The sequence below is a fragment of the Malus domestica genome, chromosome 05, assembly GCF_042453785.1.
Source record: "Malus domestica chromosome 05, GDT2T_hap1".
Classification (NCBI taxonomy): Eukaryota; Viridiplantae; Streptophyta; class Magnoliopsida; order Rosales; family Rosaceae; genus Malus; species Malus domestica.
In genome coordinates this window covers 21,991,152-22,007,922 of record NC_091665.1, presented here as the reverse complement: position 1 = coordinate 22,007,922, position 16,771 = coordinate 21,991,152, and positions in this window count along the sequence as shown.

Below are 16,771 nucleotides of genomic sequence, written 5' to 3'. Positions count from 1 at the left end.
AGGATTCACCAACTACTAGACCTAGGCTCTGATACCACTTGAAGGATGAATTTTGTGAAAACATGTTCATTTGAATAACAACTATAGCATGCATTTAACAATTAAAAGGCGGAATCATGCTTGCATGCATTCAAAAACAAAACATTAACCATGAAATTCAAAGCCTAGTAGATTGGTGAACCAAGACTCAACTCAAATCAAAGTGAGTTGAGAAATTATACCTTTGTAGATTCCTCTTTGCATAAGCAAAGGCTAATCACCCAAAGAGAGGGCCTTCATTCCTTGCATCTAAAATCTATGGATTTAGATGGATGAAAAGGTTTCTCCAAGTTCCCAAAATTGAGAACCTCTAAGTCTCCACACCAAGGAGAGATTGGAGAAGAAAATGAGTGACCTTGGAGTAGTGGGATTGCTAGATGCACCCTCCAAGGGGGCCGGCCTCCTAGAGAGAAAAGGAGAGACACGTTCTCACCAATTTTCTCCAAAAGAAACCCTTAATGAATTTAGGCTATAAAGTCTTTTATATAGTCACTTCAAATAAGTGACCTAAAGAACCAAAAGGCCATTCTCTCTAACATGGCCGGCCATAAGGGTTTTATTGGGCTTTTGGGCCTTTGTGAATTAAGTTGTCATACAACTTAAGTCAATTGGCTTGACGTTCGAAGCCCATTGGGCCTTGATGCCCAAAACTAACCCGTGGTCTTTTAACGAACTTTATTCGTTTGATTAATTAACATATTAATTAATCCTTGCCATAAATAATTAAACCATTTAATTATTCTTACTCATCTCCATTGTTTCTTCAATCTTCACCTTACACGGTGTACGATCCATTAGGTTCCTTTTAGCGAGGCAGTGGGCGATTAAAACCATTTCACATCGATTGTGAATTGAAACTTACTTTCAATTCTCCCTTTAGTGATTACACACGTTTAGGGCTTCCACAAACCATGAGTGACACCTAGCAGCATATCATGGTTACCCAAGCTAATCAGAAGAGGTGGAGAACCTATTCAGTTTAGGATTACAAATGCAATACGGTCTTTCTCTAATACAATACTCTTGACCACATTGTTTGGTTTGATAGTTTATTTATTCATGTCTACTATCCAATGTGATTCGTGTGCTTATATGATTACTTTAAATGTGATTTGGAACGACTTCCTAAATCTCATTCATACTCTGGCCAGAGATTCCAAATCATATCATAGAGTATTCTCCCTCAAACGGTTTGAAGATTAGAGATCCCTTGTTGCACATTCACTTGTCTCCATGGCTAAGTGGCTTAACCCCAACGATGCCGTGGACACCCTCCAAATGGAGTGACTTTGACATAATCAAAGATCAAGGACTTAACCACAAGACAACTGTGATGCCTCAGGTCAAAGGACTACTTTGCATTATCCCAACCATGAGTTCTCATGTGACATGAATATGAGAACTCTTCGTTGATCGTGTTCAGTGAACTCATTCTCTATTGAGCACCTACGTACTTGTCTTGATGTCACACACACCAATGACTCGAGACTAGTCACTCTCCCTGAGAGAAGATACAGCACGTACTGATCTTAACGGACTGTCAATGCCCAATTGGCAATCCTATGATCAGGAACGTTTAGGATGTTTCTACGAAAGAATGGTCTCATGAATCTAACTTCTTTAGATTGCATTCTCCCAATCACATATTCCTTGGACTTATCGTTTAAGCATATAACATTTATATGAGACGGCTCAAACAATAATCTTTGCCCTTTATATTTAAACTAGATTAGTTTAACATGTGAAATGTCCGTAAAGTATCATCATATGATTGGTTTTAGGGCACATTTCCAACACTACAGTATACTTCTAATAGGATTCCAGGATCACATTGTCATAACATTTATCATACTTATGACTTAAGAAGATAAATAAACACATATATATCACAATATGATGTCCCATACACGTAAACCGATGTATATATTATCTGGGATAACTCACTAACCAATATAGGCCCATTAAGCCCTACATAGTCTCTAGTAATACTGATTTTAATAATTAAGATCAATTCGTAGCATATTGACCAAAAGTCAAGTCTCTGTCAAATGTGGGGTCCACAACCCTATACAAGTCAATCTGGAACATCCGCCCATGGATTTTCGATCCGTAACTTCCCAAGGGTCTCGTTTATCTTCTAGAACAACATTATAAAATTTTGGAACGATCCAACTGTCAGATCTCTGCCAATTGCTAGAATTAGGTTGCTATCAACATTTGGATTTACAAACATAGAAATTCAAATTGGGAAGATCCATACGTCGGATTCCCAATCCTGTAATACCTATGATCCTCAAATATTACGTACTATAACGTATTAAGGTTTGGTAACGAACCAACGATCGGATCGTCGAAGCATAAAATGGTCAAGTGGCGTAGTATTCCATACTAGGTTCAAACTATCGAATTATATCAAACAGTTATCAAATTTGAAATCAGAACATCGAATTTAACTTAAAAATATAGCGTTGGCCCATTCGCCACGCACCGCCGCGGATGGCAGTTTCCAGTGAACGAAAACCCCAAATTCCCACCACTAAAATTCACCAAAATTTGCAAAAATGTACAACTCAAGGAGAGGAACATTTTTCATACTTGGGCCGAAGCCTAGTTCTGCCGGGAAGTGACAGAAAAATCCCTCGAACCGTCAGAAACCTCAAAAATTGGGAGCTTCGATTCATCCCCAAACAAACTCCGACGCCTTATCTAATGCTTGGGCCTTGCTCTTGCGGTTGAAAGGAATCGATTGATGATGGTGATCGATGATGGAGCTCGCATAAATGGTGAATCGCCACCGTGTACCCATTAACGCCGACGAGTTCCGTTCTTCGTGAAATTAAGGCCAAACTTCTTCAATTATGGGTTCAAATGGGAGAGGGAAGATCGGGGAAGGTTTTCCAGGTGGTAGCTCGATGAAATTCGTCAGAAAATTGATGGAAAACGGTCAGAAAATTCATAGAAGTCCAGCTAAACCGGGTTAGGTCATCGATTCCAGGGTGATCCGGTGTTTCTCCCTTATTTCCCTTCCCCTCCCAGTTCTTTCCTTTCATTCATCCGACATCCCTCTGATTGGGTAGTTCCACACCCATTTCTCTTCTCTTCTCTCCATCACAGCCATACACGTGGCTTCATTCTAACCATTCCTGCTCCAACAAATTTAGAGCCTTCCAGATTTAATAATTAAAGGACTATTTTGCCCTTGTCTTTGTTAGTTAATAACTCATTCGTTATAACTCCAATTTTCATTTCGTTTGCGCCCACACATTCGTATCGACATGTACCTTTCAGATATGCAAAGAAATCTAAAAAAATTATGAAAATATCAAGTACGTCCATAAAGAATCTCGTTTAACACAATAAGGGTAATTTCATCCTACGAATATGAATACGAAATGCGAGATATGTAATTTTAAATAGTGAAATCCAGGGACGGGAATTCACATTCTTCCCCCTAAAAAATTTCGTCCTCGAAATTTCCATTATCAACCCCACCAACTCAATTTGCAATAATTCCACTGATAATGAAACACTGAATGACGTTCACACTTCATCTATTCTCATATTAAGCTAACCTCAAGTTCGACGGTTTCGAACTTCAATTCACCACACAAAACAATCACAAACATAGCCTTGTCATCAATAACAATACCAATTCCATAATACAATTTTTAACATCCACATGTAAAGGCACTTAGACCTAATACCTAAGCTCTAATATCACTAAAAGTTGTCACACCCCGATCCCGACATACGTTCAGGATCAACACGTGACGTCACCAAGTATCCGTATATCCAATAGACCCGCCTCTAGGATATGTACAAAGCATAATTCAAGATTCGAAGAAATTTTCGTATATTTTATGTTGCATCTAACTTCCTCATTAGACTGCCTAAGAACCCTAAATAGGGATCAAGCCATTCGTACTTCACCATTTACTACAATTCAACAAACATCACAGCCCGTTTAAGTTGAAAAGGTATAACATTCCTCAATCATTCATTAGAACTTGACAAGCATGAAATTATTAGACTCACAGCTACATACCAAACCCATATGACAATCAAGATTTCCAATTCATCCATCATATAAATCACTATGTTTCACATAGTACTGCAATTCATAGTATGCAACATCTCAAATAACAGTCAACGAAGCACAATCTTATTCTCTAGCCACATTGGCCAACGAGTGTAATCATAATAATAACAATCATATCCAACATCATTCCACAATCATTCCAATTAATCAGTCCTAAGAATCAGAGATGCATTATATTAACATTTAACTACATTAATCAATCAATAAGATCGCATTTCAATACATGAAATTTAATAAAGGAATTCTACATAATTCCCTACCTGGCTTCCAAGTAATAACATGATAATTCTAATTTATAAACATAACATCTACTGTGAGCAATTCATACTCACTCGAACCTAGGGGTCAGACTAACTTTATGGAAATGAGCAAGAGTAGGGATTTCGGACCACTCAATGAAATCCAACCAAAATATGATCGCCTATCAAAATGTACCAAGTATAACTAATCTTCATCAACCCTAGAATGCGTATGGTCCCCCATCGCTGATATACCAAGCAAAGCCATAGGCATAATCTCATCGTGCAGACAGTGATCACCCATTGCAGATATACCAAGCATGATCACCCCTGAATACATATGGTCCCCCATCGCAGATATACCAAGCAGGACCACATCCTAACTCTAGGCAGTGATCACCCATTGCGGATATACCAATCATAATCACTCCTAGAATACGTGTGGTCCCCCTTCGCAGATATACCAAGCAGAACCATATGCATAGTCTAATAAAGTAGGCAGTGATTACCCATCGCAGATATACCAAACATGATCACCCCTAACAGTCCCCCATCGCGGATATACCAAGCAAGACCATCCATGTACCATTGCTACATGGTGTAATAAATTAAACACACAACCTACTCATACCTCAACCCCTATAAGTTACAAAATAGTCACCTACACCATCAACTTCTCAGGGCCACTAACTAATATGTCACACAAGCATATAAGTTCTACAGAATACTTTTAATAGGATTCTAGGATCACATTGTCATAACATTTATCATACTTATCATTCACATTATTAAGAAGATAAATAAACACATATATCACAATATGACGTCCCATACACGTAAACCGATGTATATATTATCTGGGATAACTCACTAACCAATATAGGCCCACTAAGCCCTACATAGTCTCTAGTAATACTGATTTTACTAATTAAGATAAATTCGTAGCATATTGACCAAAAGTCAAGTCTCTGTCAAAGGTGGGGTCCACAACCCTATACAAGTCAATCTGGAACATCCGGCCATGGATTTCCAATCCGTAACTTCCCAAGGGTCTCATTTATCTTCTAGAATAATATTCTAAAATTTCGGAATGATCCAACGGTCGGATCTTCGCTAATTGCTATAATTAGGTTGCTATCAACGTTAGGTTTTACAAACATAGAAATTCAACTTGGGAAAATTCGTACATCGGATTCCAAAAACGTTAGTTCCTATGGTCCTTAAATATTACATACAATAACGTATTAAGGTTTGGTGATGATCCAACAGTCAAATCATCGAATCACAAAATGGTCAAGTGGCGCAGTATTCCATACTAGGTTCAAACTATCAAACTATATCAAATTTGATAGAACATCGGATTTAACTTAAAAAAACAGCATCGGCTTACTGGCCACACGATGCGGCTTGTGGCGGTTTCCGGGGAACGGAAACCCCAAATTCTGACCAACACTAAAATTCACCAAATTTGTAAAAATGCACAACTCAAGGAGAGGAACATTTTTCATACCTGGGTCGAAGCCTAGTTCGGCCTGGAAGTGGCCGGAAAATCCCTCGAACCGTCGGAAATCCCGAAATGGGTGAGCTTCGATTCGTTACCAAACGAACTCCGACGCCTTATCCAATGCTTGGGCCTTGCTCCTGGGGTTGAGAGGAGTCGATTGATGGTGGTGATCGATAGTGGTGCTCACAAAAACTGTAAATCGTCGCCGTGCACCCATTAACGCTGATGGGTTCCGTTCTTCGTGAAATTAGGGTCAAACTTCTTTTATTATGGGTGAAAATGGGAAAAAAAAGATCGGGGAAGGTTTTCTAGGTGGTACCTCGAAGAAATTTGTTGAAAATTTGACGAAAACTCGTAAAAGTCCGGTTAAACCGGGTCGAGTCATCGAGTCCAGGGTGATTCGGTTTTTCTCTCTTCTCTCCCTTCCCCTCCTGGCTTTTTCCTCTTATTCGTCCACCCTCCCCTTGATTGGGCAGTTCCACACCCTTTTCTCTTATCTTATTTCCATTACAGCCACACATGTGGCTTCATCCTAGCCATTCTTGCTCCAACAAATCTGGAGCCTTCCAGATTTAATAATTAAATGATCATTTTGGGGATGGGATTTCACAGATATGGTCTCTGTTTATCGGGCTTCTTTCTGGGCAAATGGGTTATAGTTGAGGGCTTTCCACATGCTATTTTCCTTGGCAATGACTGATACGTGATGCAGAGTTAAAATTTGAGCAGACCTGTTTAAGATTATGTGTCAAAAAGCTATCAGACACGGTGCTAGGTCACAGAGATAAGAAATTGATCAGGCCGAGCAGTTTAGTTTTTTAGTGATCAATGCTGGAGATTGAAGAATGAGTATGCCGAGTTCTTTACTTGTAGTGCTTATTGACTAATGATATTATGCTCAATCTGGAACTTCTCGAGTTGGTATTGTGGGCTTTATAGCTCAAGTTGTTGTTCTTTTGGGTCTATGTGGACCTTTTTAGGCGGCTCATACTAGTATGGTAAGGCCATTCATTAGTTTTGTTAACACGGATCCCTATCTAACCCAACCCTACTCTTGCCATGTCACGGTTTTGAGGAAAGTCTCATTGACTGGGACTAGATTACCGTTGAATGGAGGACTCTTTGATCAGGGACTAGATCATTGTTAGATTTAAGAAACCCTTTTGCACATGATAAACCACCTCTCTCGAGTTCTTTATGGACGGGCGCCTCTCCAGAGCTCTCTATAGACGATTGCCTCTCTCAAACTCTCTATGGACGAGCACCTCTCCTAGGTTCTTTACGGACGACCACCTCTCCAGAGTGCTCTACGAACGACCACATCTCCCAAGTGCCCTACCGACAATCGCCTCTCCAGAACTCTCTAGGACAACCACCTCTCCCAAATGCTCTACGAACGACCACATCTATCGAGCATTTTACGGACAACCGCCTCTCCAGAGCTTTCTATGGATGACCGCTTCCCCTGAATGCTCTTCCTATAAACCACTATTAAATGAAGACCCTTTGGCTATTTGACCAAGACTAGATATTTGTTGGTCTCTAAATATTTATTGAATGGTTTAGATGAGGCCACATCATCTTATAAATGTGGGTTACCTCTAGCCACATACATGACCCTCTAGTAGAAGGTTTTAGGCATAAAGGGGTTGTCATGTTGAAGAAAAGGGTTGGACCCCTTTATCTTTAAAGGGTTCCCAAGTCTATTCTCGTGTAACACAAATATACATGGGTAAACTACTATATATCCTTGTGTTCATCCTATTATGAATCTCCATGATATCTCTTTATACCCACCAAGCGTTGACAATACTGATCTTTGTTGACTTCTCAATTTTGTTAACAATTTTAATGGGGCAAAAAGGGACCATGTGCTAATATTACTGTCACAATGACATCTCAAATGGTGTAAGTTTTTATATTAATCTTTCTTATTAACATTTGTGTTGCTACTTAGTATTGTGGTCTAGTAGTATTCCTCATTGCTTGTAAATGAGAGGTCTTAGGTTCGATTATTGTCAAATGCAAATTTGAATCATATTATTACTAGCTCATTGTGAGCCTTAGCCTACACCTCCACCATTTAATGTAGAAAATATTTTTTTTTGTGAAAAAAGAACATTTATGTTTTATAGTTAACTCTTAATTGATTTTATTTTTTTAGGTCTGTATAGATGCTAATTCATAATCGTAATATCAAGATTGTTAAATGAACAATAAACATGATTATTTTTTTAACTTGCCATTCTAAATAAATTGAGGTGTTACCGTTGAAAAAATAACACTTCACTTAATAGATTGGCCGAAAGAAGAGCTTAAGTTATTTTTCAATCATATGGCGATTGATTACAATAGTAAAAATCATTTATGCATCTGAACTACTTAGCTAATTGAAGTTAGTATTCATCTTCATTTGAAAGTGAGAGGTTTTAAGTTTGAATCTCGTAAATGACAAATTCGATACCAAATTAGGTTGTTAATTATATAGTTTAGTCAAACTACCTCTCTAGTGTAAAAATATTGATGTACTAAAAAAAAAGTTATCGCTCTATTTAAAAAGGTTTTTGAAAAATGTAAATGGACCGAACTGGTATAGCTCTAGAGTATAGAAGGTCATAGTACAATTATCTCTTAAAATATAAAATAAAAAATATCTGGGCCGGGGTTGATTAAATCAATTGATCGCGTCATAACAAATGACATGCCACCTCATCTCTTTGTCAATATTTGGATATGATCCATGTGCACTTTTCTTTCGAATTTGTTTTATTGATCCTTTCCGAATTTTACACTGCATTTCCTATTAATCTATCTCACTTTGATCATTTCACACACAATTTATCTCTTCAATTTTTATATATCTTTTTCTTGAACGTTTCCATTTGCTTAATCGATAAGATTTCGAATTTGTTAACAACACTGGATGCTAATTACACATGCACAATTTATCTCTTCAACTTTTATATATCTTTTTCTTGAACGGTTCAGATTGCTCAATCTATAAAATCTCGAATTTGTTAAGAATGCGAATTACACATGCACATTGCTTCCTATACATATTTTATGGGGTGTGCTATCCACACACCCATTTTTACTTCTCCCACACCCTTTGTTAATTTATGTCCGTTGATATTTTTTAATTCATCAAATTTGACTGCCGAAAATTAGAAGGGTATGTGAGAAGTAAAAAAAGGTATGTGAATATCACTTCCCTATTTTATACTAGAAATTGTACCCGCGCGTTGCTGCAGGAGTGAAAATTGTATGAAAAATTATACAACATTATTCTCTTCATAAAACAAATATAATAGAAAGTTCTTAATAATTAGATAATTGAAATTGGGTACAAAAACATGAATGTGGCATGGTAAACGTAAGTGGTGAGAGAAGCTATCCCAACTATGCCCACAATCTTTATTGAGCACATGCTTGAACAAAGAAGCAATCATTTCTACTTTTGGTGATTGAACATGAATTCTGCCTCAGTTAACTAAGGGCTATTTCGTCGTACTGACCACCTACATAATCTCCAACGTAAAAATACATGACATGATTAAGCAACAAACTTTATAAGTGACATCTTATGAACATTGTTAGTCCAAACGCAATAGTGTAATATAACGGAATAGAATATGGTTTTAAAAAGTTCAGTTTCCATATCAACTAGTTTGAAAACAAAAATTAAAATCAGTTGAGTTACAATTCATCTAGAAGGATAATCATCAATTAAGTTGCAATTCAACAAAAATTAGACGTGTAACCTGTAACTGAAGAAAAAGAAGAATCTTACTACCATAAGGCCAGTTTTCTTCTCGAACTCATACTTAACTATGCTGCTTTTGACAATTTCAACAAACTGATACACAAATAACAATATTTACAACCCGGTCAACATTCAAGCAAAAGGGAGTGTGTGGGAGAAAGAGTCCAACCTTAATAGTGCGCATGAAATTCTGCAACTTCCTATGGTACCTCTAATCGTGTCACCCATAGAACTACATAAATGAAACCAACAAATGTGGAAATCTAAAGAGCATTCATAAACATCATAAAACAACTTAAGATTATTCTTCTAGAGGCAAATTGTCTGCCCTCCTGTTTGGGTGCCCTTCTCATCCCCTCCTATTTTATGCGGTCATGATTAAATCACATCAATATTCTATATTAATTTTTTTTATAGAGATAATAAGATAAAAAACAATAAAAATATAAAATATTAACGTGGCTTAACCGTGACCGCACAAATAGAAGAGAATAGGAAAGGCACCCAGGACGGCAGACAATCTGCCTCCTAGTCTTCAAGATGTAAAATTTAAAATTATAACCCACATCACCATTCGACCAACAACAGATAAGAACAATGATCGAGACATTGATGAATTAAAGCTTGCTGCAACAACTTCAAGACCTATTGACATCACCTGAGGGAATAAAATACATCACTTAATTGCCAAGCTTGTAAGCAAGGAAGAAAATATCGGTAATATCGAAAATATCGGTAATCCGAAAACACGGAAATATCGATGGAAATATCGGTAAAGTATCGATATCGATAAAAATTACATGGAAACCACGGAAATTGTAAGAAAAACTTGGAAATTTTTATTGAAACTTTGCATGATGTTTATTTAGTTAATTATCTATTAGTTTATCACAAAAAATTGGAAGGAAATGCATTGCATGATGGATTTAACATTATCAAGTTGATTATATAGCGAGCTTACAAACATTGTGAGTGTAGAAAATATGTAGTAATTAATGAAAGAAGTCTAAACACACCATAATCATTTATATATAATGAATTAGTACAATATTTTACACTTTATACATTGCATGGTAAGATACATGAGTGACTTAGTACCACATAGAGTTCCTATGAGGTTCAAAATTTTCACTATCTTCGTCATCTCTATGTGTAGAGTAAGTGTATTTTAGCATATTTTCACAAAAACATAAGTGATATGGTGGTCAAGGTGTTGAAGGAATAAAATGGGAAGGGTTCGAATCCCCTTGGTATTTTTTTTAAATATAGAAATTTATCCTAGATAATAAATATTAGCTTGCAAGCATTGCAGACATCTTAACAACCATATAAATATTACAGGCAGAATATGTAATTACAAACACATCTATAGCGAGTTGGATAAGGTCTAGATATGTGGTTGACAAAGGAAGGGGTTTGAATCCCCCTGGTGTTTTTTTTTTCTTTCTTATTTTCTTTTCCTTTTCCTTTTTTTCTTTTGTTTTCTCCTGCCTTTCAACTAAATAATTCATAATTTAAATTTATATAACCTTTATATATATATATATATATATAATATAATATATCTCAAACTTTTAAAATTATAAAATACCCACGTAGTGTGGGTGGATCTCAAACTTGGACAACTTTTTAAAATACAAAGAACCCACTACGTGGGTTTTCATAATTAAAACATGACCACAACTTTTTTTTAAAATACAAAGAACTTATCGGAAAGGGATCCAGAGAGAATTTACGAAATCTACCAATTCAGATCCTTAAAATTTAATCTAACAGTTAAAGTTATTATAACTTTTAAAAAGAATCACTTTTTTTAACCGTTGGATCAAATTTTAAAAACTCGAATGGATAGATTTGATGGAAGGGATCTGAAAAGGATAGGATCCCCTTCCTCTTTTATCATATGATCACCATATACGCAATCTAATAGATAATATACCAATAATTAATCACTAGTTGGGTCCCGTCATTCCATTATTCTTTACATTTTTTCCACTATGGTTTGTTGTTTTCAATCATTTCGCTGCGCATTTTGTGGGTCTCTCCCCTACCCTGAGACCCCATTTCCTTCTCTCACTCTCTTCTCTGCACTGTCTTTCTCTCTCGAAAGTTCGAAACCCTCTTACCTCTCTCCCTCTATTGCCGTGACCACACACACACACGCAGCAGCACCATCTGCTCGACTCGAGCAGATCGAGGACACCACCATCATCACACATCATCAGTCTTCTCTCTCCCGCCTCTGCGAGAATGGCGGAGCCCATAACTCTCCGGCGAGTCTTCTTTGATTTTCCGGTTAGGTAAGTCTCGGATCTCTCTCTCCGTGTTAGTGTGAAGCTCAAATTAGTTCGATCTGCTGCACTGCCCTTCGTTCACCACCGCAGATGGAACAGACAGGGAGCTTGTACTGCTCTAGGGGACTATGGCGAAGGTAGCGCATTCGTCGTCACCGTCGTCGCCATCGCCGCCATCGCTGTTGGTGGTCAGGTCAACTCCCGGTCCCTCACCTTCTTACCTCTTCGATTGATTCATGCATATGAATTGTGGTTGTGTTTTCAATCGCTCTGTAGCTTAGATCTTGATCTTAATCGTGTTTTTGCAAGGTTTTTGGGACGAAATCAGCTCGGGAATCGGCACACCCATTTCCGGCGTTCTTCTCCGAGAAGCCCACTTCCAAAAATATCGCGATAGTTTCGAAAATATCGCGATATTATCGATATTATCGATAATATCACGATATTTGGACGAAAACCATTCGGATACCAATTAAAATATCCATTGCGCGAAAAACCGATAATATCGGCGATATTTCGCCGATATTATCGGCATTTTCTTCCATACTTGTAAGATAATGAAATTCGCGAACCCAAAAAATGATATGCAATTCCACTTTAAAATGTCAAAAGCATTGCAACAGTAGATCTGGAAATTATAAAAATCTATCCAGTCAAGAAACAAAAAGCAATAGTTGTGGGTAGGTGAATATGCAACCAAGAATCTAAGATATAATTGACAAATTTACGATTCCATTATAGCCTAAATGATAAAAAATAATTTGCCCATTATACACATAATACAATTTATGCACAAACTCATCATGAATCAAACAAATTTAAACACCAAAACAGAAATCTATTCCTTCATAATAGAGGGGGGAAATAATTTTTTACTTGAAAAGTTGGAGTAGCAATACTACATAAATTACAAATACAATATTGAGGGAATACCTACCAAATAATGTTTACTACATTCTGAGCAATGCTGAAGTACATTCTTAAGTCGTTTCAAGTGCTACATGCAACGAACATACAGTTTGGATACCAAACTTGCTCCTACGTCGAGCTGCTTCCAGAGAAGGAAAAATTGACATTGACATTATTAGAGTGACTTGCACAGCTCTCCATGCAACTGCATAAGAAAACGAAGACAGTCAACCATGATGTACGATGATAAAACCATAAGACAAAATAAAAAGCTGATATTCAGAGGACCTATGTTGATAGTGAAAAAATAAATATGGACGACAACTTCAAAATTGAGTTTCAGAGAGGGAGAGGTGAAGTCACCTTGTAACCAAATATCAAATCCTTTTTTTTTTCTTCTCATTATCTAGGTTGCAATTCGACTCGAGAAATCTAAAACCAAACACCCGAGCTAAATTCAATCAAATTTTAGCATGAAATATTAATTGGAAGTTAAAAAGATTGAAACTTCTCTCAAGTGATGTATACAGTTTGGGCATCTGCTTGTGGGACTGTTGTGACATGCTGTAAGCTGATCTCAGCTTCTCAAAAGTGACATCAGCCGTTGTTTGCCAGATAGGTAAAGTCCATAAGATATCTTACAATCCATGAGATAAATTATTGCGTCAATGTTATATGCTAAAAGAAAATTCATACTTCTATATGAACCCAAAGGAATTATTTTTGCATATACCTTGATGGATTCATTGACACACCCCGACCGAGGCCAAGGCATGCTGGCCGTCACGTGAGAGTGACGTAGCCATGTGCATAGTGCGGAAGCGATAAAGATAGCAGACATACGAATAATTAAAAATCATATTAATAGAGTGCACAACTAGCAGGAAGTGATAGGAGTTAGTTACAACCGTAAACTTTCCTAATCAGAGCATAATAAGTCTAGGTGCAATCCAGTAGGACAAGTACTAGTTATACAGTACCAGGAATGTCCTACTATTATTTGAATAGGTCAGAACTGCCGAAGATCCTGAGCCACCCACATCAATCTTACTTAAAACCTGGAGGGGGGCAAAACAAAAAACGTGAGTGGGCAAAAACTGATGTTTTACAAAACCATTTCATTTATTAACATACTAACCCCTCGCTGTAAAACATGTATAATTTTTCCAGAATCAAGATGTAAGCATATACATATATATGTCTGAAATCATATCAATTCAATTCATGCTTCACATAATCATATTCATATGTATGTCATGCCAAGATATAACTAAGTAAGTAATTCAGGTAAGGATGATTTCATGGAAATATGATACATTAGCCGGAACTCCTGTGGTAGTCTGTACGACTGAATTCATAGCTCAAACTCAATCTAACCGGAGTCACTACTATGACCTATACGGCAATATTATGCACATAAGTCGAAACCACTAAAAAGGGGTCTGTACGACAAGATTGGGTGTAATATAATTATGCTCAATTTTACTCTCTCAATGCTAGCTGTGCGATAATACGTTAGTCACCTACAAGTCGGAACCACCTATAGTGGTATGTACGACAAGATTGTGCACCTAATTGGATCCAATGTGAGCAAATGGTGAGGGAGGTGACATAATATACAGGCCTGAGCCAGTTCTCTCTCTCTGGCTAAATCGCAATCACCCTGGTGCAGGTTGTGAGCTTAATGTTCATCAATGCATTTATAATCATTCCATTCACAACTAAGGCCTTTGTCTCAAATAATGTATGACTACATCTAACGTATCGTTAGACTGCCTACGTACCCTGAATAGGGATCAAGTTATTCGTAGTTCACATAATCAAACATAACTTACCTGAACTTACCTATGCCTCCACAACACTACATTTATATATAAATATATATGCAACTATGAAATGCATAACCAAATATAAAGGCATTTGGCATTTTATTTCAAAGCATATTTTCATTTAAAACACATTTCTGGGAAATATATCAAGTATATAACTATATACTGAAAACAAAAGTCCACTAATTGATAAGTCGACGAGTCATAACCCCCGAGTCGCCCGTGGATACGCTCGTCCTCGGGATAAGTCTCACATATATGCGAATTAACTATAAAACGTTATTTTAAAGCACATAGATAAAACTAGCTAATAACTTCTCATACATTGCTCAAAATGGGTATATGAATATACCACAATGATCTACACGACCTCACGAACATCGTGATATTTTTAGAAAAATTTAACTATGGCTCACGCGCCCTCACGCGTCGGGGAGGGCACGGCATCATGCACCCTCACGCGCATCACCCTTAACCTCCAGACTTCGGAATAGTGCCACCGGCACCGGATTATGGGCAGACCTGCAACTGCCCATTTCTCTCTCGTTTTTGCACCATTTTCTACGAAATTTTCACCCAAATGTCACAAATTTCAAGAGGAAGAAGGTTATACCTCTTTGGAGCCTCAAATCCTTCGAAAACACATCGGGAAAATCTCACCAAAACCGGCCACCTTCGAACCTCGTGATCCCGACATCCAAAACCTTCAAACGAAGCACTCCAAGCTTCCTTGGGACCTCACTAAGCTCGCTATAAGCTTGGATTGTTCTAAAACACAACCATTTAAAAGTTCATGAATAGTGCTCAACTCGGAGCTTGAATTTTCAACGTGATATCGAACTAGTTCTTACCTGAAATGAGCACCCTTGAACTCGTATGATCCTCACAAACACAATGGTGCCATTTTCTTCCTCGATCAGTGAAGATTTGGCTTGGTTTGACCTTGTCCGTACGGAAGAGAGAGAAGAGAGAGTGAGTCCGAGAGAGAGAGTGTGCACGGGAGTGAGGGAGAGAGAGAATGAAAGTGATGTGAATGTGTGTGTGTGGTCCAACCTATACACCAATCACCACTAACCAAGGTTAAGTTCTCATTGGCCCCAAAACTTAGGAAAATAACCACATTGGTCCATTTCTAAAACTGTCACATATGACTCACAATGCCACAAACGCTCAAGGGCATTTTTGTCTTTTCACATCAGCGATAACAAAATAATGTACATTTCCGGGACGGGTTGTGACATTCATTCCCCACAAGAGTTTCTCATACTCATAATCCATGTCATGTGAAAATCTCATGCTAACTTCTGCAGAAAGCCACCAAAAAAAAGAAAAATAAAATTAGACAAAAAGGTTGGAGAGAATATAAAAGAACTAATTAGAGAGAACAAAACCATTGTAACCAATCGGGAAAGATGCTTTTAAATTCAAGAAAAAACATTTAAAGAGAAATTTAATAAAGAAAAAAACCATCATTTCAATTATTTTTTCAGTCGTACAATTGGGATTACACAGGAAATATAACTAAAACCCCCAACTTTTTCAGAAACTACAACTATTTTTACAAATTTCTATCACCCAACATTAAAAAATGAAAATTAAGAAGCAACGAGGAAGCAAGCAGACAACAGAATAAAAGAGTGGAACATGCGAGAACTGAAACTTTAAAAACAGAACATACCCATTTCAAAGACCAAAAATCCCAGAAAAAAAAACAGTATATTAGCACTCCCTGCAATACCCCAGAATCAGAAAATTACAAAAATTGAGTTTGATAATATTGTACCTCAAACCTCTAAATTTCTAATCAAAGGAAAATTAATACTACATCTGCAAAAAATAATCAGAAGATAAAAACTCAAATTCATAAAGTGTTTGTCCAAAGTATTTATTAGAGAAACTTACTGTTGATCTCTTGTATCATGTTGCAAATATAATAGGCTCTCAGCATTCAAATGATTTTCATACACACTGCAGAAAATCAGACCATAAAATTGCATAGAAGAAAAAAAAACGTACAATGATAAATTCCAATCTATAGCACAATAAAGAACAAAGAAAATGTCACTTATTATAAATCACCTGCTTTGCTTCATCA